The sequence below is a fragment of the Moschus berezovskii genome, chromosome 22, assembly GCF_049115385.1.
Source record: "Moschus berezovskii isolate FMDL1 chromosome 22, NW_MosBer_1.0, whole genome shotgun sequence".
Lineage (NCBI taxonomy): Eukaryota > Metazoa > Chordata > Mammalia > Artiodactyla > Moschidae > Moschus > Moschus berezovskii.
This window is the reverse complement of record NC_142481.1, coordinates 4,551,730-4,574,813: the sequence shown is the minus strand read 5'-3', so window position 1 is coordinate 4,574,813 and position 23,084 is coordinate 4,551,730. Positions and strand designations below refer to the sequence as shown.

General features: G+C 41.9%; 1 protein-coding gene, 1 long non-coding RNA gene and 1 pseudogene across 4 annotated transcripts in view; all 3 read left to right on the top strand.

The window, feature by feature from the left end:
• LOC148774279 (uncharacterized) overlaps positions 1–22,369 on the top strand; it is a 44,869-nt pseudogene extending 22,500 nt beyond the window's left edge. The window contains exons 4-5 of the transcript XR_016035935.1: positions 19,817–19,895; positions 20,216–22,369. The product of XR_016035935.1 is annotated as an uncharacterized LOC148774279 (transcript). The remainder of the gene's footprint in view (positions 1–19,816; positions 19,896–20,215) is intronic.
• Positions 1–23,084, top strand: part of LOC129546407 (uncharacterized) — a 72,879-nt gene that overhangs the window by 23,396 nt on the left and 26,399 nt on the right.
• Positions 15,988–17,699, top strand: LOC148774280 (uncharacterized). 2 transcript variants are annotated; one of them, XR_016035899.1, is made up of 3 exons: positions 15,988–16,152; positions 16,315–16,979; positions 17,269–17,699. It is a non-coding gene; the product is annotated as an uncharacterized LOC148774280 (long non-coding RNA). The 2 variants fall into 2 exon arrangements; XR_016035898.1 differs by having other exon boundaries at positions 15,988–16,185.

The window sequence follows — 23,084 nt, the reverse complement described above, 5'->3', positions numbered from 1 at the left end:
ATTTGTTGATGATAAGAACTGAGCTCCGATTAGGCTTTGCCACATTCTGTATATTTACAGGGTTTCTCTCCAGTATGAACTCGTGGATGATTAGTGAGAATTGATTTCTGATTAAAGGTTTTGTCACATTCTGTACGTTTATATGGTTTCTCTCCACTATGTACTCAGAGATGTATAGTAAGATTAAAGTTCTGATTAAAGGCTTTGCCACATTCTGTACATTTATAAGGTTTCTCTCCAGTATGAACTCGTAGATGATTAGTGAGAATTGATTTCTGATTAAAGGTTGTCACATTCTGTCCGTTTATATGGTTTCTCTCCACTATGTACTCGCAGATATATAGTAAGATTAAAGTTCTGATTAAAGGCTTGGCCACATTCTGTACATTTATAACATTTCTCTCTAGTGTGAATAAGCTGATGTTGAGTAAGAAGTAAGCAATGGACAAATGTTTTGCCATATTCTGTACATTTGAAAGATTTCCTTTCTGTATGAATTTTCCTGTGTCTACTTAAATCAGATGAGGTACTAAAGGCTTTCCCATGTATCTTACATTGGTTTTCTTTCTGTGGGTTTTGAATAGTCTGCTGTTGAACAAGTTCTGAAGACTGATTAGAAGCTTTACCATATTCACTACAATTATAAGTCTTCTCTCCAGTATGAATACTCTTTAGAGAAAGAACTGACATCTGAAAAAAGATATTTCTACATTGATTACTTTTAGAATCCCTGTGTGAAGATTCAGGTCCCTGATGTTTCATAAGGTTTGAGTCTCCTTCAACCTTATACCCAGTTTCATTGCTTGAATACCTTCTCACTCCACCATAAACAGTCTTGTAATTACTAGAGCTGGAGCTCTTACTTAAGGAAAGTTGTTCCGTATTAGCAATATCATGATGTGTATTGAACAATGATGGTTGGACTACATCTCTTCCCTTATGATCAACATTATACATCATGGAATGGAGAGAAAATATCTTTTGCTGGAAGAATAATAATTTCCTGCTCAAAGATCCATCAAATTGAGCATGTTGTGAGTTTTGCCCCTCATTTTTAAATTTCAGATGTTCAGACATGCTTGAATGTATGTTTAAATGAAGGCTATGTTCAGAATTGTTTGAATGAGTTTTTGCAGTAGAGACTAAATCACCTTCCAAATATATCACGTTTCCTTTCAGAGAACATGTATGTTTCAAAAGATGATGTAAATCTTTCCTTAAAAACTTACACTTCTCAGCAGATGTTGAAGACTGAAATTGGTGTTTTTCCCAATTTGACTCATGTTGCTCATTTCTTTTTGCAGTAGTAATGTTTGCCTTATGTGTAACTCTCTCAATTTCTTTATGTTCATATAAACATCTTCTCTGTCTTTGCTTTTCAAAACAAATCTTCTATCCTTGGTTTCCTTGGCATCAAATCCGGGGTGTCTTGTGGAGACACAGCTGAAAGATAGCAAATAATAAGTATTTGTACCTGATATTCTCAGGGAATATCCTTAAAGATTTAGAGAAAATTGATGAACCCTTTACTAGTTCAAAAATAAAATAGAGAAGGAAGGATCAAGATGCCAGAGGATTAGGAGGACGTGGACTTCTCTCTCCACAAATGCATCAAGAAAACATCAGCAATGGAACACTTCTCACAGAGCCAAGCTGGGCAATAGCAGAGGCCCGTGGAAATCTAAAAGGACAAGATATGTTCTGCTGAGCCAAGTAGGACAAGAGAAAGAAGAAGGAAGAGGAGAGGAAGTGGGATGGGGCCTGCAACCCTGCGGGGAGATGAGAGTAAGGAGAGGTCTCCACATCTGGGGAAACCCCTTGCTGGGGAGCTCACTTTGGACGGAAGGAGAGCCTCATTCTCTGTGGGAAGAGAACATGGAAACCAGCCTGTGGCAGCAGGACAGAGTGAGACCTGCACACAGGGTACTGACCCCAGCCCTGCCCAGCCAGCCTGAGAGGGTGTCCACCCCTGCAGACAAGGGCTGGGTGCTGGAATGTGGGGGTTGGAGAGCAGACCAAGGCAGGGGACTGCGGTTGGCTATGAGGAAACATCCTGAAGGGACGGGAGTGAGGGAGGAGCTCTGCAAAGGGGATGCTTGTGGTGTAAGCCTGAACCACCATAGAGCACAGCACAAACCTCTGGACCAATCTCATGCACCAAGGTGCAGGTACCAGGATGACTAACTAGGTGCCTGTAGCTTTCCAAATGGAGACTACAAGCAGAAAACTGGACAAAATGAGATGGCAAAGAAATATGTGACATAGGGAGAAGTGTGCTAAAAACCTACAGGAACCACTAAATGAAGAGGAGATAGGCAATCTAATGATTACTTCTTGCTTTTAGTCATCTTAAGTGGAGACAAAAATATTTTCACAAATCCTAGGTGCCTAATAATTCTTTAGTCCCCTTCTTGTCAAACATGTTTCCAAGAATGTCTATGAGATGCTTCAATATAAAAATAATAAATGATAGTGACAGAGAACTAATCATAAAGTGAAGACACATAGGAAAATATCTGAGGAAGCTCATTACACATAAGATAAACCTAATAATTTCTTAAGAAATTAAATGAAAGAGTGACTTTGAAAATATGCTTGAAACACTGGGACTTCTACTCATTGCTCTGTGGAGACCTAAATGAGAAGGAAATCAATAGAATGGGAAAAAGTAGAGATCGCTTCAAGAAAATTAAAGATACCAGGGGAACATTTCATGCAAAGATGGGCACAATAAAGTACAGAAATGGTATGGACCTAACAGAAGCAGAAGATCTTAACAAAATGTGTCAGGAATACGTGGAAGGGCTATATAAAAATATCTTAATGACCGTGATAACCAGGATGGTGTGATCACTCACCTAGAGACAGACATCCTGGAGTCTGAAATCAAGTGGGTCTAAGGAAGCATCACTACCAGCAGAGCTAGTGGAGGTGATGGAATTCCAGCTGAGCTATTTCAAATCTTAAAGATGATGCTGTGAAAGTGCTGCACTCAATATGCCAGCAAATTTGGAAACCTCAGTAGTGGCCACAGGACTGGGAAACATCAGTTTTCATTCTAATCTCGAAGAAAGGCAATGCGAAAAACTGTTAAAATTACCGCTCAATTGCACTCATTTCACACACTAGCAAAAGCAGGCTCAAAATTCTCCAAGTGAGACTTCAACAGAATGTGAACGGAGAAATTCCAGATGTTCAAGCTGGATTTAGAAAAGGCCAAGGAACCAGAGATCAAATTGCCAACATCCCTTGGGTCACTGAAAAGCAAGAAAGTTCCAGAAAAACATCTGCTTTGGCTTTATTGACTATGCCAATGCCTTTGACTGTGTGGATCACAACAAACTGGAAAATTCTTAAAGAGATGGCAATACCGGACCACCTCACCTGCCTCCTGACAAATGTGTATGCAGGTCAAGAAACAAGAGTTAGAACCAGACATGGAACAACGACTGGTTCCAAATTGGGAAAGGAGTATGTCAAGACTGTATATTGTCACTCTGCTTATTTAACTTGTGTGCAGAGTACATGATGCATGAGCCCTGGGTCGATCCCTGGGTTGGGACGATTCCCTGCAGAAGGGAAAGGCTACCCACTCCAGTATTCTGGCCTAGAGAATTCCATGGATGGTATAGTCTGTGGGGTCGCAAAGAGTCGGACACGACTGAGCAGTATTCACTTTCACTTTTCATCATGCTAAATGGCGGGCTGGAAGAAGCACAAGCTGTAATCAAGATGCAGGAAAAATATCAACAACGTCAGATATACAGATGACACCATCCTCATGGCAGAAAGCAAAGAGAAACTGAGTCGTCTCCTGATGAAACTGAAAGAGGAGAGTGAAAAGCTGGCTTCAAACTCAACATTCAAAAATCCAAGATCATGGCATCCAGTCCCATCACTTCATGGAAAACAGTTGGGGAAACAATGGTAACAGTGACAGACTTTATTTTTGGGGGCTCAAAAAATACTGCAGATGTTGACTTCAGCCATGATAGTAAAAGATACGTGCTCCTTGGAAGGAAAACTATGAGCAACCTAGACAGCATATTAAAAAGCAGAGACGTTACTTTGCCAAAAAATGTCTGTCTAGTCAATGCTAAGGTTTTTCCAGTAGTCATGTATGGATGTGAGAGTTGGACCATAAAGATAGCTGAGTCCCGAAAACCCGATGGTTTTGAACTGCGGTGTTGCAGAAGACTCTGAGTCCCTTGAACTGCAAGGAGATCACACCACTACATTCCAAAGGAAATCAGTCCTGAACATTCACTGGAAAGACTGATGCTGTAGCTGAGGCTCCAGTAATTTGGCCGCCTCATGCAAAGAACTGACTGACCAGAAAAGACCCTGATGCTGGGAAAAATTGAGGGCAGGAGGAGAAGGGGACAACAGAGGATGAGAGTGTTGTATGGCATCACAGACTTGGTGGACATGAGTTTGACCAGGCTCCAGATGTTGGTTTTGGAGAGCGAAGCCTGGTGTGCTGCAGTCAATGGGGTTGCAAAGAACGGGACATGACTGAGGGACTGAATGAGCTGACTGATAGGTGTAATTGATTCTTTTTGGTGTACAGTAGAACAAAATTATAAAACAGTTGTATTCCAACTAGAACTTTTTAAAAAGATTTCTTTTTATAATCTAGAAATTCTTACAGTTTGAATCAACCATTAATAATATGGGTGGAAAATGTGCTAAGCTTTTATGCCAATTTATTTTAAAATTCTATGAGGTAATTGAATATATTAATGTAGTTTAGCATTTTAGAATAAGGACGAATACACTTGAGATATTTAATATGAAATCATATAAGGAAAAGAAAAACTTTGAAGTCAACCTGAGATGTGCATTCTTTCATTTTCATGAGGTTTTGCTTTCTGCAGTGAAAAATTACTCGAATTTGTAATTTGTTTAGAAGGTCCTATCTCTAGCTCCCAGTGGATAAGAAGTTATAAATCAGAAAACAAAAACCTGTCCCCAGTATTCCTAGAAGTTTAGCAGTTTGTCTACCACTTCACGCAGACATTTTTGTCTAGAGGTAGAAAGAAACTTTAAAAGGACTGTCATACAGTTCCTCATAAATGGCACAGTTTTCCTAGGAGCCCCAAGAAATGGAAGAGCAACCAATGAATGCAGTTTGTCACAAGCCAAGAGGAACTTTTAGTTCACACTGTGATGGAGAAAAGTAATCACTGGAGATGAATTCATGCATGATTTAAGGGAGAGAATGGGGCAGCTGATACATTTCTATGACAGTAGCAGAAATAAACCCAGGTTTTCCAAAACCATTTCCACTGAGGGAGATCTTCCAGAACCACCTGACAAAGGATGACTTCCTCACTGCTCCTTGGACCTCTCATCTGAGTCCGTTCATACCTACTGGGTATATGTCTGTTGTCTCCATTGTCCTTATACTCCTGGGATCATTCAATTGCTCCAGAAAGGAGACCAGGTCCAGCTGAGAGACCACAAGACCTGTTCATCAGAGAAAGGAATATTAGTGTTCTTAGAGATTCATCTGTGTCCAATCCTGTATGTATTCAGGTGAGACAGGAATGCATGGGAGAATATTACTAAAGCCTAGAGAATGATCTCCCCAAATCCTTTATTCAAAGCACCTATACAACACTAATAAATACATAACAATCAGATCCTGAGAATTTGGTCAAGTACTGCTAAGCCAAAAGTAAGTGTGTAAATGTGAGATTAAGAGAGGGTGCAACTATTTAATACCACAGAACTTAAACAATTACCACTAACCTAGAATGAAGGAGGCAGAGTACATCAAGGAAGAAAAAGCTTACCAGCATAACGAATCATCATGAAGCTTTTCTTTCTAAACTCACAGATACTCATTTCCCCCTAGAAAGCAGACATCTGAAACTACTGTGGGACGCAGAAAATTTCAGGAGACATTCTAGAAATGAAGGAACCAAAACCTAGTGGGTGGGTAAGCTATTCTGGAAGGAAGTTGTCCTCACCCAAGGAGGCCAGGTTCCCATAGTTCTCTAACATCACGTCCCTGTACAATTCCCGCTGACCGAGGTCCAGGCATTCCCACTCCTCTTGATTAAAATCTATGGCCACATCCCAGAATGTCAGTCGTCCCTGAAATGCAAAGTACAGATGCCATGTGGCCGTGGGAAGACTTCCTTATGTGACCCAAGATGGAAACAGCAAGTTCAGAAACCTGGTTTTCCTTTAGGAGAGTGCCTGCTATTACACAAGACTATAATTTTTACACAGAAATATTTTCACCGTATTTTTAACCCCAAGAAAAGAGGAGAGATATGATCCACAAAATACTACAGAAAGTATTATGACTAGGAAGAAGAAGTATAAAATGATCAGGATATTGTAATAATATATAAAATACAAAATATAATATAAAAACATAAAATATAATATAATATAATATAAATATGTTGGCATATTTATTTTTGAGTATTGTACTCATGTGACACAGGATAAACTGACTATTCAAAAAAAAAAAACAAAAAACTGGAAATATTCTTAAAAAACACATTCCAATCCAAACATTCTGGAGTGGGACCAATATGCCACATTTTTAACAAGCTTATTTGAACTAGTAATGTTGAAAATTCTGTTCCATGAATGACCATTTTGAAGAGCTATGAGGTAGAATAGTAAGGAAAGAATTCATACTTAACTTTGAACTTCAAGTGTTCTACAGATTTTACAGGTCTCATAGTAGTAACCTTGGTAGCAAGAATTATTTTATCTATTTAGCATCTACTATATTCATTGACTATGCCAAAGCCTTTGACTCTGTGGATCACAATAAACTGTGGAACATTCTGAAAGAGATGGGAATCCCAGACCACCTCACCTGCCTCTTGAGAAACCTGTATGCAGGTCAGGAAGCAACAGTTAGAACTGGACATGGAACAACAGACTGGTTCCAAATAGGAAAAGGTGTACGTCAAGGCTGTATATTGTCACCTTGCTTATTTAACTTATATGCAGAGTACATCATGAGGAACGCTAGGCTGGAAGAAGCACAAGCTGGAATCAAGATTGCTGGGAGAAATATCAATAACCTCAGATATGCAGATGACACTACCCTTATGGCAGAAAGTGAAGAGGAACTCAAAAGCCTCTTGATGAAAGTGAAAGAGGAGAGTGAAAAGGTTGGCTTGAAGCTCAACATTCAGAAAACAAAGATCATGGCATCTGATCCCATCACTTCATGGGAAATAGATGGGCAAACAGTGGAAAGAGTGTCAGACTTTATTTTTGGGGGCTCCAAAATCACTGCAGATGCTAATTGCAGCCATGAAATTAAAAGACGCTTGCTCCTTGGAAGGAAAGTTATGACCAACCTTGATAGTATATTAAAAAGCAGAGACATTACTTTGCCAACAAAGGTCCGTCTAGTCAAGGCAATGGTTTTTCCCGTGGTCATGTATGAATGTGAGAGTTGGACTGTGAAGAAAGCTGATCGCCGAAGAATCGATCCTTTTGAACTGTGGTGTTGGAGAAGACTCTTGAGAGTCCCTTATATTGCAAGGAGATCCAAGCAGTCCATTCTAAAGGAGATCAATCCTGGATGTTCATTGGAGGGACTGATGCTAAAGCTGAAACTGCAATACTTTGGCCACCTCATGCCACGAGTTGACTTACTGGAAAAGACTCTGATGCTGGAAAAGGTTGGGGGCGGGAGGAGAAGGGGACGACGGAGATTGAGATGGCTGGATGGCATCGCCGACTCTGTGGACATGAGTTTGGGTGAACTCCGGGAGTTGGTGATGGACAGGGAGGCCTGGCGTGCTGTGATTCATGGGGTCGCAGAGATTCGGACACGACTGAGAGACTGAACTGAACTGAACTGATATAAAGGAGATCAATCCTGGGTGTTCATTGGAAGGACTGATGCTAAAGCTGAAACTGCAATACTTTGGCCAACTCATGTGATGAATTGACTCACTGGAAAAGACTCTGATGCTGGGAAAGGTTGGGGGAGGGAGGAGAAGGGGACGACAGAGAATGAGATGGCTGAATGGCATCACCGACTCTGTGGACATGAGTTTGAGTGAACTCCGGGAGTTGGTGATGGACAGGGAGGCATGGCGTGCTGCGATTCATGGGATCGTGGAGAGTCAGACACCACTGAGCGACTGAACTGAACTGATATATGCAGGTCAGGAAGCAACAGTTAGAACGGGATATGGAACAACGGACTGGTTCCAAATAGGAAAAGGACTATGTCAAGGCTGTATATTGTCACCCTGCTTATTTAACTTATATGCGGAGTACATCATGAGGAACCCTGGGCTGGAGGAAGCACAAGCTGGAATCAAGATTGCCAGGAGAAATATCAGTAACCTCAGATATGCAAATGACACCACCCTTTTGGCAGAAAGTGAAGAGGAACAAAGAAGCCTCTTAATGAAAGTGAAAGGGGAAAGTAAAAAAGTTGGCTTGAAGCTCAACATTTTGAAAACTAAGATCATGGCATCTGGTCCCATCACTTCATGGGAGATAGATGGGCAAACAATGGAAAGAGTGTCAGACTTTATTTTTTGAAGTTCCAAAATCACTGCAGATGCTGATTGCAGCCATGAAAGTAAAAGACGTTTACTCCTTGGAGTAAGTTATGCCAACCTAGATAGCATATTAAAAAGCAGAGACATTACTTTGCCAACCAAGGTCTGTCTAGTAAAGGCTGTGGTTTTTCCAGTGGTCATGTATGAATGTGAGAGTTGGACTGTGAAGAAAGCTGATCGCCAAAGAATTGATGCTTTTGAACTGTGGTGTTGGAGAAGACTCTCGAAGGAGTCCCTTGGACTGCAAAGAGATCCAACCAGTCCATTCTGAAGGAGATCAATCCTGAGTGTTCATTGGAAGGACTGATGCTGAAGCTGAAACTCCCATACTTTGGCCACCTCATGGGAAGAGTTGACTCATTGGAAAAGACCCGGATGCTGGGAGGAATTGGGGGCAGGAGGAGAAGCGGATGACAGAGGATGAGATGGCTGGATGGCATCACCAACTCGATGGACATGAGTTTGAGTAAACTCTGGGCGTTGGTGATGGACAGGGAGGCCTGGCGTGCTGCGATTCACGGGGTCACAAAGAGTCAGACACGACTGAGCAACTGAACCGAACTGATACACCTTTCTGACAGTTTTTCAGAGTCTTGAATGTGCAACAGAAATAATTTAAAATCAATAATGTTGCTCTTGCATCCTTTGGAAAATATTTTAACAAACACTCTTTAAATGGCAGAGTTGAAATTTTACATCAGTTTATGGACTCCCAGTTCAGTTCAGTTCAGTCGCTCAGTCATGTCCGACTCTCCGCGACCCCATGAATCACAACACGCCAGGGCTTCCTGTCCAACACGAACTCCCGGAGTTCACTCAAATTCATGTCCACAGAGTCAGTGATGCCATCCAGCCATCTCATTCTCGGTCGTCCCCTTCTCCTCCCGCCCCCAACCTTTCCCACCATCAGAGTCTTTTCCAGTGAGTCAACTCTTCGCATGAGGTGGCCAAAGTATTGCAGTTTCAGCTTTAGCATCAGTCCTTCCAATGAACACCCAGGATTGATCTCCCTTAGAATGGACTGGTTGGATCTCCTTGCAGTATAAGGGACTCTCAAGAGTCTTCTCCAACACCACAGTTCAAAAGCATCAATTCTTCGGCACTCAGCTTTCTTCACAGTCCAACTCTCACATCCATACATAACCACGGGAAATACCATAGCCTTGACTAGACGGACCTTTGGCAAAGTAATGTCCCTGATTTTCAATATACTATCAAGGTTGGTCATAACTTTCTTTCCAAGCAGTAAGCGTCTTTTAATTTCATGGCTGCAATCAGCATCTGTAGTGATTTTGGAGCCCCAAAAAATAAAGTCTGACACTGTTTCCACTGTTTGCCCATCTATTTCCCATGAAATGATGGGACCAGATGCCATGATCTTTGTTTTCTGAATGTTGAGCTTCAAGCCAACCTTTTCACTCTCCTCTTTCCCTTTCATCAAGAGGCTTGTTTGTTCCTCTTCACTTTCTGCCAAAAGGGTGGTGTCATCTGCATATCTGAGGTTATTGATATTTCTCCCAGCAATCTTGATTCCAGCTCTTGCTTCTTCCAGCCCAGCGTTCCTCAGGATGTACTCTGCATATAAGTTAAATAAGCAAGGTGACAATATACAGCCTTCACGTACTCCTTTTCCTATTTGGAACCAGTCTGTTGTTCCATGTACAGTTCTGACTGTTGCTTCCTGACCTGCATACAGGTTTCTCAAGAGGCAGGTCAGGTGGTCTGGTATTCCCATTTCTTTCAGAATTTTCCACAGTTTATTGTGATCCACACAGTCAAAGGCTTTGGCATAGTCAATGAAGCAGGAATAGATGCTCTTCTGGAACTCTCTTGCTTTCTCCATGATCCAGCGGATGTTGGCAATTTGATCTCTGGTGCCTTTGCCTTTTCTAAAACCTGCTTGAACATCTGGGAGTTCACGGTTCACATATTGCTGAAGCCTGGCTTGGAGAATTTTGAGTATCACTTTACTAGCATGTGAGATGAGTGCAATTGTGCGGTAGTTTGAGCATTCTTTGGCATTGCCTTTCTTTGGGATTGGAATGAAGACTGACCTTTTCCAGTCTAGACTGTAATAAAACACAGACAAATATACAGAAACAACTCTACTGAAAGTTTACAGAAATTTCTGTATTCCTAAATAGAACTAAAAGCAAGAAAAATGTTTGCCACTCAGTCGTGTCCTATTCTTTGCAACTCCAGGGACTGTAGCCTGCCCGGCTCCTCATGGGATTCTCCTGGCAAGAATACTGGAATGGGTAGCCATCCCCTTCTCCAGGGACCCTTTTTGAAGACAGAAAAAACAAAAAACTTCATACATGGGAATCTCACAGAAACACCTGAACCAGTGAACATCCAAGGTCATGGGTTAAGAAGTACATGGAAAAATGTATTATCACTGCCAGGTATCTTGGCAACATTATCAAAACCATGATCTCTATCTATTATGAAAAATAATAATTTTATGCTAATTCCGCTGCATATATTCCTCCCATGACCTGTAACTATTAGTATGTGTAATAGTTTTTCTTCTTGAAGCAGGATAGTCTCTGGTACTTTTTTGATTTCTGAAAATTTTCTGAGAAATTCTGGACTGCTGAGTTCATTCTATTTATAAGGGCATTTTAAAAACTCCTGTTCTACAGAACTGAATTGCATCTACAGGTAAACTCATCACAGCATTTCCTTATTTCCCTAGGATCCCAACACAAACCACATTCCAATGGAAATCTCAGATACCAGTGACCCCCATGTTCATTTCTCACAAAGGGAGGTCACTGATTCTTCTTGAGAATTCATCATGGTCTGTAGAAAGCCAGGATAGAATGAAGAAAAGGCTGTGGGACACAAGGGAGAAGCAGTCTAAAGAGCCAGTCTTCACTTTTATAAGAAAAAAGAAGAAGTTGATAACAACAAGAGCCATGAAATTAAAAGACGCTTGCTCCTTGGAAGGAAAGTTATGACCAACCTTGATAGTATATTAAAAAGCAGAGACATTACTTTGCCAACCAAGGTCCGTCTAGTCAAGGCAATGGTTTTTCCCGTGGTCATGTATGGATGTGAGAGTTGGACTGTGAAGAAAGCTGATCGCCGAAGAATCGATGCTTTTGAACTGTGGTGTTGGAGAAGACTCTTGAGAGTCCCTTATACTGCAAGGAGATCCAACCAGTCCATTCTAAAGGAGATCAATCCTGGGTGTTCATTGGAGGGACTGATGCTAAAGCTGAAACTGCAATACTTTGGCCACCTCATGCGACGAGTTGACTCACTGGAAAAGACTCTGATGCTGGGAAAGGTTGGGGGCGGGAGGAGAAGGGGACGACGGAGATTGAGATGGCTGGATGCCATCACCGACTCTGTGGACATGAGTTTGAGTGTACTCCGGGAGTTGGTGATGGACAGCGAAGCCTGGCGTGCTGTGATTCATGGGGTCGCGGAGAGTCGGACACGACTGAGCGACTGAACTGAACTGAACTGAACTCTAAAAGTTAACTAATAATACACGGAGAAATACACAGGGACAACTCTAAAGAAAGTTCACAGAAGTTTTTCTAATTGTGAGGAATACAAAAAACAAGAAAAATAATCAATCAAATCATTTGAACATTTTCATGTATACATATACTAAAATGGAACTATATCTTCATTTCACTAAAAGGAAATAATCTAAGGCCATGGAAAATATGTAAGAACAATTTTCAAAGGTTAGAATAAATAAACATATTCATGAAATGATGATGGCTTTTGTATAAACCCTAGGTTTCTGGCTGCATGCACAGATGCAGACATAAACACACTTAAAGGGAAACAACCTTCCATAAGTAACAGATCTTTAGGAAGAAACATTTTCAATCCAACTTTAAAAAAAACTCAAGTGTATTTTAGGATTTATGGTAAGACAAACATTTACAAATTGGGCATGAAAGCGTGCTAAGTCACATCAATCATGTCCAACTCTTTGCGACCCCATAGACTGTAGCCATCCAGACTTCTCTGTCCATGGGATTTCCCAGGCAAGAATACTGGAGGGGGTTGCCATTTCCTTCTCCAGGTTGCCATTTCCTTTCCAACCCAAGGATCAAACCCAGGTCTCCTGCGTCAGTAGGCAGATTCTTTACCACTGAGCCACCTGGGTTCACTGAAAACAATTTTTCCTCTTTTAAAACACAATATGAGAAACACTCTACATTTTATTAGCAAATATACCATGACACCTATTTAGAACACATTTCCAGACCGATGTGAAGAAACTGTAAAACTTTACTGAAGCACATAAAGTCTGAAAATCACAAGTTTTACATAGAAGATGTAGTGACATAAAGACTTCAGTGACTGCAAATTCAGAACAATTCAAACTCAAAACAAACATGGATATTTCAAATATAAGTCTCAGCTGTATCTAGGGGAGCCAGCATAATTTTGAATTTAAAAAACAAAAAACACCTAAATAGAGGGAACCTGCCAAATTACAGATGGAGCTATCACTGTATAGACTAGCTGAAATTTCAAAATAAATGAAGCAAAATAGCTTACAAGGTAGCCAAAGAAGCCCATCTAAAGAGAGACTTAGACATTATTTTGCACAATAAAATAGAAGGTTTAAACACAACAAATATTTTGTAAGCATGCAACAGGTGAGGTATTCCAAGGTAATATCAAAAATCAGAGGGGGAAAAAAAATCAAAGGGCATAAAGGAAACATTAAGGTTTCAACATTGTGTAATAAATAATTTAGGGACTTGCTTGATGCTACAGTGGGTAGAAATCTACCTGTCAATGCAGGGGACATAGCTTCCATCCCTGATCAGGGAAGATCCCACAAGCCTTGGAGCAACTAATCTGGTGTGCCACAACTACTGAAGCCCACCTGCTCCAGAGCCTGCCAGTTATTAATACAACCACTGAACCCATGCCTTAGAGCCAGAGCTCCACACAACACAGTAGCGCCTCCTAATCACAATAGAGAAAGCCCAAGCCCATCAGCAAAATCCCAGTATAACCAAAACTAAATAAACACTAAAACTAAAAAAAAAAAAAAAAAAAAGAATTTCGCAGGCTTTGGTCCCCAGGTTCTGGAAGTTTTTAAACTACTCTTGGAATTTAAGTTTTTTCACTCTTGAAATTTCCTTAGTGACTGCAGTGGCTTTATTACTCTCCGTGGGCCCTGATAATTTATGCTAACAAGATGACTTATGGTGGACCCCTAGTATAATAATGGGATGACTCAGTGAAAGGTCACGCCAACTGCGGGCAGAAAGCACGGAGAGCGCCAGCAAGAGGCCCCCGCCGGAAGGTCCCGGAGCCAGCCATCCACCAATCAACAGCCCGTTGCCAGGCAGACTGATGGACACAGAGTCGCCAAGACGCCGGCCAATTAAAAACCTACACGAGGCCATGTAGACCAACCAGCACCTCAGGGTCCGTTCCTTACCCTATATGGAAAAGGTCTGCCACATCCTCAGTCACCGGGGTATAAAAGTGCCGCCTCCCTTCCCACAAGTTGCAGACTCCCGCTCTTCCCTGCTCGCACCTGGGAGTTCTGCCCGAGAGCGATTGCCCAATAAAGCCTCTTGATCACCCCTCTGGCGCTCTTTCTGTCTTGCCGCGGTGCATTCTTACACTCAGGTTGTGAGGGTGGCCATTTCCCAAAGACCAATGAAGTGACTAGAGGTTTGGGGCTTTGAGCCAGGTGGGCTTATTAGCCCAACCTCTAAGGAGGGGAGAATGCTGGAGATGGTATCAACCACACCTATGTAGCTAAACCCCAATAAAAACTCAGGACTTAAAAGCTTGAGTGAGTTTCTTTGGCTGGCAATACTCTGTTTCCTGTCACACGGATGTGCCAGGAGGGCAATGGGTCCGTTGGAATGATGACTATGGGTAAGTCCAAATAAACCCATTCAGAAGTTAAGAAGCTTATGAAGTCCAAAGAAACAGCATTTCAGGAAAGAGAGACAGAACAAACCAAAGGACTATACCTCTTCTCTCGGAACAAGTCATTTCTGACTTCTTGCTTTCCTCTTCCTCTGGGCTTCCTTCTCAGGCAAGATGAGTCTTGGGACGTGACCCCTGAGTGTTGAAAATACTTAAAAAAACACACCGAGGTCCCTGTAACACAGCCCCACACAGAGGGAGGATCTCAACAGGTAAAACTCAATCCTCTACAGCCACTGACACAGCAGGCATTCTGGAACACAGAATCAAACAAGGTGTTTTTAGTTTTATTCTTTTCTTCAGAACTCGCAGCCCTTCCTGTGAAAACCACATGTTCTATTCTGACCCTCCCCTTCAAATGAAACTAACCAAACTGGTCACATGGAGCACAGCCTTGTCCAACTCAATGAAACTATCAGCTATGCCATATTTGGCCAGTCATGTTTCTCATGACTTTGACATACATTGAATGCAATGTATAAATATCTAAAAGAATATATGTTGTATAATTTATATAACACACATTGAATACGATAAATATGTGTCTGAAGATACACATGCAGTGAGAAACTGCAAAGGAACATGTGAGTGTGTGCATTAATACACATTTACTCAAAGAATTTAAAAATGCTAGACCACACCTGGGCATTTCAGAATTGCAGATGATTTACTGAAAACTGCAAATCTTATACATTTGTCAGTTAATCTATTCTGTCTACTCTTCTTGGAATTCATTTCCTTAAATGTCAGGAGGCTATGTTTTTTAAGGAACTTCCACACTGTCCTCCCATGTGACTGCAGCAGCTTACATTCCGTCCAGCCATGTAGGAGGTTCCCTGATCTCCAGGCCTCTCCAGCGTTTATGATATTATCAGTGGGCTTTTTGCTAGTTGTTATTCTGACTGGCATGAGGTGATACATCACTGCAGTTTGGTTGTGCATTTCTTATTATTTAGCGATGGTGAGCATCTTTCATTTGCCTCTTGCGCATCAAAAAGAGCAAGTTGCCCCACCCAGGCTCAGCAGTTGTGGCGCACAGGCTTAGTCTCCCCAAAGCATGTGGAGTATTCCTGGCCCACGATGAAGCCCAGGTTCCTTGCCCTGTCAGATGGATTCTTAAGCACTGGGTTATTAATCGGTTCTGTTTTGTTTTTCCTTTTGAGATGTATATATATTTTTTGGAAAATAATTGCTTTACAATGTTGTGTCCGATTCTGCTGTACAACTTCATCAATCAGCCATAAGCATATGCATACCCACTCTCTCCTGAGCCTCCCGCCCACGATCTCCATCTCACCCCTCTAGCCATCACGGAGCACCGAGCTGAGCTCTCTGAGCTGCACAGCAGCTTCCCTCTTGCTACCTGTTTCACACACTGTGGTGAATACATGTCAAGGCTATTCTCTCAACTGGTCCCCTCTCATTCTCCGGCTGTGTCCACAGGTCTGTTCTCTATATTTGTGAAAATATTCTGTTAACATATATATATATGGACTCTAGAAAATGTTATTGGTGAACCTATTTAATGAGCAGGACTCGTGGTGCAGATGTAGATTTTAAACTTTTTTATATTAAGCTTTCAAGGTATAAAATACATGGACGATCATTCCATGCATTTTACTATGTGAAGGAAGCCCATCTGAAAATGCTACAAAAAGTAAGATTTTTACAGCATGGCATTCTGCTGTAGGTAAATGTTCTTATGTACTCCATCGTGTCTGATTCTTTGCGATTCCATGGACTGTAGCCTGCCAGGCTCCTCGGTCCAAGGGATTTTCCAGGCAAAAATACTGGAGAGGGTTGCCATTTTTTTCTCCAGGGAATCTTCCAGACCCAGGGATCAAACTCGGGTCTCCCACATGCAGGCAGACTCTGCTATCTGAGCCACCAGATAATCTGTTTCATGCGTTAATTTATGGGTAAGTTCACTTATGACCTAACACTGAACATTATTTCCTTCGTTGGTCACCAGATAGATTTTAGGGCATCATTTTCAAAGGCATCTGTCCCTGCCCATATACACTGTTAGCCCAATGTCCACTGCTGCCACTGGTTTATTTTTAAAGAAAGCTGTGATGGAAACACCTCCAGGCCCCTGGTCTTGAAGTAGGAGGCCCCTCACCTGCAGAGAGCTATTCACAGTGCAAATCATCTTGTGAAAACCTTTGTCCCCAGGATACAGAGATGAGTAACAAAAAAAACCAAACCAAAACTAAGGACTCAGGCCACCTTTCATAGAAATCTGAGAGCAAAGCCTTGCTGGAACCCAGGGCCCCCAGGTGATTCCCACAAAACACTCACCCCTACTCTCCCCTCCCCCAAGGGCACAGGCACTAGCCTAGCAGGGAAACACCCATCCTAAAAAGAGCCCCTCCCCAGGGAATCAGGCTGACATTCTTTATTTCTAGAAGATTCCGCTCTCAACCCTCCAGAGCTCCGGGGCAGGCAGAGCTGAGGCCTCCAGCTCAAGGCTCCTGGAAGCAGGTCTGCCTCCTGCATAGTTTCAAAAACCCTCTGAGTCAGGTAGCTCAAAAGTTGGGTCCATTATCTATTGTGAGTTATTCTGGGGCCTCCTGTCTCTAACGCGAAAAGAAAGAGAACTCTCGGGGTGGTCTGCAAAGAGAGTGGGGAAAGTGAGCACCAGCCCCAGGATGTGATTAGCATATCAGCGAAATCTTGATTACCCACTACAGCTCAGGGACAGAGGAAGTCAGAAAAGAGCTCGGAAAAGGGAGAGAGAAACAAGAAGAGGCTCTCTTGTTTTTCACTGCAGCAGTTGAAGGTGAAAGAGCTGTGTGGATGCCTTTAGAGGTATTTTCTCAGCATGTACGCTGTTTTGGGACGTAACATCCCCAAAGAAGACGCAGAGCAGGAGGAAGAAGAGGAGGAAACGGCAGCTTCTCAGGTAAACGTCCTGTCCCGGGTCTGGGGCTGTGTCTGCTTTTCCTCCTGATGCCTGAGAAGCTGCAAACCTTTACTTCTCTGATTCCGGTTTTCCTCCCTGGGGGTTTGTTGTTATCAGTTCAGTTCAGTTCAGTTGCTCAGTCGTGTCCGACTCTCCGCGACCCCATGAATCACAGCACGCCAGGCCTCCCTGTCCAGTACCAACTCCCGGAGTTCACTCAAACTCATGTCCACAGAGTCGGTGATGGCATCCAGCCATCTCATTCTCCGTCGTCCCCTTCTCCTCCCGCCCCCAACCTTTCCCAGCATCAGAGTCTTTTCCAGTGAGTCAACTCGTCGCATGAGGTGGCCAAAGTATTGCAGTTTCAGCTTTAGCATCAGTCCCTCCAATGAACACCCAGGATTGATCTCCTTTAGAATGGACTGGTTGGATCTCCTTGCAGTATAAGGGACTCTCAAGAGTCTTCTCCAACACCACAGTTCAAAAGCATCGATTCTTCGGCGATCAGCTTTCTTCACAGTCCAACTCTCACATCCATACATGACCACGGGAAAAACCATTGCCTTGACTAGACGGACCTTGGTTCGCAAAGTAATGTCTCTGCTTTAGAGTACATAAAGGCAAATAAATTTAAACTGTGTATGGAATGTTTGCTATATATTTGCAGAAAGGTGGAACAACATTATTGATTTTAAATTGTTTCTGTTGCACATCCAAGACTCTGTAAAAACTATCAGAAAGATATATAGTATATAGTAAATAGTTAAAATGATTGTTGCTACTGAGGATGCTATCTTATTAGAACTGTAAAATTTGAAAAACACTTGAAATTCAAAAGTAAGTATGAATGCTTACATTACTTATTATTACAAGTACTTATTATAAGTACTTATTGTATGTCATTACTGTTCAAAATGTTCATTCATGGAGCAGAATTTTCAACATTACTAGTTAAAAGGAGCTTGTTGAAAATACTAAGAAAAAATAAGCTTGTTAAAATAAATGGCACATTTGCCCCACTCACGAACTCTTGGATCAGAGTATGCTTTTTAAAAATATTACCTGGTTCCTTGATAGATAATTCATCCTGTGTCATACAAATACAACACTCAAAAAGAAATATGCCAGGAATTCCTTGGTGGCCTAGTGCTTATGACTTGGGGCTTTCTCTGTGGGGTCCCAGGTTCGTTCCCTGGTCAGGGAACTAGGATCCCACAAGCCAGGTGGTGTGGCCAAAAAAAAAAAAAAAAAAAAGCCAATGTCGTTCTGATTATTTTATCATTTGTCTTCCAGATCAGAATAGTTTCTGAAATGGTTTGTGGGTCCCATCTCGTCATTTCTTGGGTTAGGAATTCGGTAGAAAATATTGCTATGTAAAAAGTATACACCAAACACTCTCCTATATCGAAACCAGTTCTGTGAGCTTGCTTTTGTCATCTTGGGATACATTAGGAAGTCTTCTCACAGCCGCATGTCATCTGTACTTTGTATTTCCGGGACAGCTGATGTTCCAGGATGTGACCATAGATTTCACTCGAGGAGTGGGTTGCCTGGACCTCAGTCAGTGGGAAGTGTACAGGGACATGATGTTAGAGAACTATAGGAACTTGGCCACTTTGGTTGAGGATAACTTCCTTCCAGAATCTCTTATCTACTCTCAGGGTTTTGGTTCCTGCATTTCTAGACTGTCTCTTGGCGTCTTCTGCTTCTTTTAATAGCGTTTCAGATCCCTGCTTTCTATGGGAAAATGGAAAATTATGAATTTAGAAAGAAGACTTCATGATGATTTAAATTTTTTTCTTCCTTAATGTAGTCTGCCTATGTCTAGGTTAGTGCTAATTCTATAAGTTCTGATATAAAATGGTGTCACCCTCCTCTTCAAATCAAATTTCCACTACTTCCTTTTGCCTTGCAGTATGTGACCAGAATGTCAGGATCTGATTTTTGTGTATTAGTTAGTGTTGTATGCTGCTGCTGCTGCTAAGTCGCTTCAGTCGTGTCCGAGTCTGTGCGACCCCATAGACAGCAGCCCACCAGGCTCCCCCGTCCCTGGGATTCTCCAGGCAAGAACACTGGAGTGGGTTGCCATTTCCTTCTCCAATGCATGAAAGTGAAAAGTGAAAGTGAAGTCGCTCAGTCGTCTCCGACTCTTAGCAACTCCATGGACTGTAGCCCACCAGGTTCCTCCATCCATGGGCTTTTTCCAGGCAAGGGTACTGAAATGGGTTGCCATTGCCTTCTCCCTAGTGTTGTATAGGTGCTTTCACTAAAGCATTTGGGGAAATCTTTTTCTAGGCTGTCTTAACATTCTACCATGCATTCTCTTCTCACCTGGATACGTATTAGATTGGAAAGTGAAGAATCTCTAGCAAAACAAATATTCCATTCTCTGATGAACAGGTCTTGTGGTCTCTAGGTGGACCTGGTCACTTTTCTGGAGCAAATGAAGGGTCCCAGGAGTATAAGGAGAATGGAGACAATGGCCATGTACCCAGGTAGGTGTGAATGGATTGAGCCGATGACTCAGGTGAGAGGGCCAAGCATCAGTGAGGAAGTCATTCTTCGTCGTGTGTTTTCGGAAGATCTGCTTCACTGGAAATGATTTTGGAAAAGTCTGGATTTATTTCTGTTTCTGTCATAGACGGCTATCACCTGCTACCTTCTTCCTGCTAAACTATGATGAAATTTTGTCTGGTGATTACCTTTCTCTTTCACAGTGAGAACTAAAATGCTCTTCTTGGCTTGTGACAACCTGCATGAACTGGTTGCTGTTTCATTTCTTGAGAGTCCTAATAAAACTGTGCACATTTCTGAGTAACTATGATGTTCCATTTATCAAATATCAAGTCTTTCTATAAAGATACTCATGTTGGAGAGAAGACGTATATTTGTAGTGAATATGGTAAAGTTTCTAATCAATCTTCAGAACTTACTCAACAGCAGACTATTCAGAATCCACAGAAAGAAAACAAGTGTAAGAAATGTATAAAAGTATTTACTCACTCATCCAATCTAAGTAGATATTGGATAATTCATACAGATTGGAAACCTTTCAAATGTTGGCAAAGCCTTTAGTAAGAGTTCACATCTTAGACACCATCAATGAATCCATACTGGCCAGAAAGCTTATAAACTGATAAATGTAAGGAATGTGTTAAAGTGTTTTATCTATTGCTCAAATCTTAATCAACATCAGCAAATTCATACTGGGGAGAAACCTTATAAATGTACAAAGTGTGGCAAAGTCTTTTATCAGAATTCAAATCTTACTTAACATCAGCGAATTCATACTGGAGATGTAACTTACAAATGTACAGAATGTGGCAAAACCTTCACCAATAGCTCAGGTCTTCCCAACATCAGAGAATTCATACTGGGGAGAAACCATGCAAATGCAAACAATGTGGCAATGCCTTAGCCAGAGTTCAAATTTTTCTAAACATCAGCCGATTCATACGGAGAGAAACCTTACAAATGTAAGCAACGTGGCAAAGCCTTTAGTGAGAGCAGTGATCTCACTCAACACCTGAGAGCACACACTGGAGAGAAGCCCTAGTTGTCGGGAGCCGGCATGAGAGACCCCGCCCGTGGCAAGGCCTTGGCTGGAGGAGCTGGCACGCAAGGCTGTCCAGACCTCCGGGGATTTCTCCGGGCCGCCCCATCATCTACTCCCGGGCCTCCATCTTTTCTTCTGATGCTTGGTAGTCTTCTATGCTTTCTAAGAATTCTTCTGACTCCTGCTCAGATATCCCCCTTGAAACCTTTGCACGGCAGCGATACAGTCCCTGTGGGAGCATGGGTCCCTATAAGCATGCCAGGGATGAGGAAAATATTTTTACACAGAACATCCTACCCCTTCTGGCCCTGTTGGGGTTGTAAATGTCAATTTAGAATTTGGAATGCTCACGACTGCACAAAGCGCCCCTGGCATAAAACTAAGTCTGCTAACAACAGGCCTAAACACTCCACAAGCAAAAGTAAATACAGAGCCCTTCAGGAGTTTAGAAGGCCCCTTCGGGTGAGATCTGGAGCGAGCTCATGAGACCCTTGGCCCTCAGGGTGACATACCAGTGCTTGCTGCTGTGTCTCCCTGCCCCCTGTCTATGGTGTGCCTGGGTTACACTAGAAAGTAAACATAGAGATAAGGTAGATAAGAGAATAAGTAAACATATAGTATTAGTGTGGAAAATTGTCTCTGCAGATGTTTGGGGGTAGAGCCGAAAATCAGATCCCATGCTATAATCTTATCAAGGCACTCCCTCCTCCGTAGAATTATTGTTTTTAGGGTATACAAGCACTGATGTAGAAAATAAAGTAGTGCTGATTCTGCACCCAACCAACACTCAACTCGCTTGCTTTTCTTCGCTGACGCTGTTCATCCTGAGGGTATCCCTGGACTCTGCTGAGGCGGGACCCTGGCACCTAGTAATGAAACAAGTGATGAAACAAGGTTTGTCCTAAACACACATCAGAAAGCATGAGAGTTTATACAAGAAACATAAGGAAATATGTGACAAACATGTACAAAAGTATTTCATCAAAACACAAATCTAAATACACATCAGAGACTGAAAACTTGCAAGGATTTCGTCAGTCCTGTTTTCTGAACTTCCTCTGAAGGAGAATTATTATGGAGAGCAATGCATAGTTAAAACACATAGAACGTGAATATGTTAGTCGGGGTCACAGGATGAAGGGTTGATGGTTAGAAAGTTACAATTATTAGCAATGCATCCTGTTTATAATGACATGATTTGAGATTATTTGAGAATGAATGTAATTCAACAGTGAAATCCCTATGGTGCTTCATTTTTAGTGTGTATGCAAACGTAGATTTTTTTTATGGTTTGTACTTGAGAGATAAGAGAAACCCTTCTATATTGTGTTGCAACCATTTCTATCTATTCTCCATTACACAATGGAACCGGAATGTAAAATGTACAATGAACATCTAAATGCAGATGTTTGTCTTTGATGTCATATATCCCAAGAGGTCACCGTGATGTAAATGGTCATGGACTCTTTGCATGTATTAAAGTACAACAGAGGTTGGTTCTAAATTTTCAATAGTTATAAGACTTAATTTGTGAAGATAACACAATGACAGTTCACTAAAATATTGGTGTATCATTATAACATCAACACAAGTCATGAATATTAGTTGACAATGTGGAAATACATCTTCTGTGATAAACTAGAAAGGTATGGGAAACGCTTCTTAGAAAAGTCATATAATTAGTGTGTTGCCATGTTTGCTAAGTGTTTGCTAACCTCTGTAGTGTAAACCATAGTAGTCACAATTTTCATATTATTATATCAGAAAAATAAGTCTTTCCCTATGCTTGCAGTCTGTATTTTAATTAAGAGTCCACAGTTCAGTTCAGTTCACTTCAGTCGCTCAGTTGTGTCCGACTCTTTGTGACCCGAGGAATCACAGCACACCAGGCCTCCCTGTCCATCAACAACTCCCGGAGTTCACAAACTCATGTCCATCGAGTCGGTGATGCCATCCAGTCATCTCATTCTCTGACATGCCCTTATCCTCCTGCCCCCAATCCCTCCCAGCATCAGAGTCTTTTCCAGTGAGTCAACTCTTCTCATGAGGTGGCCAAAGAATTGGAGTTTCAGCTTCAGCATCAGTCCTTCCAATGAACACCCAGGATTGATCTCCTTTAGAATGGACT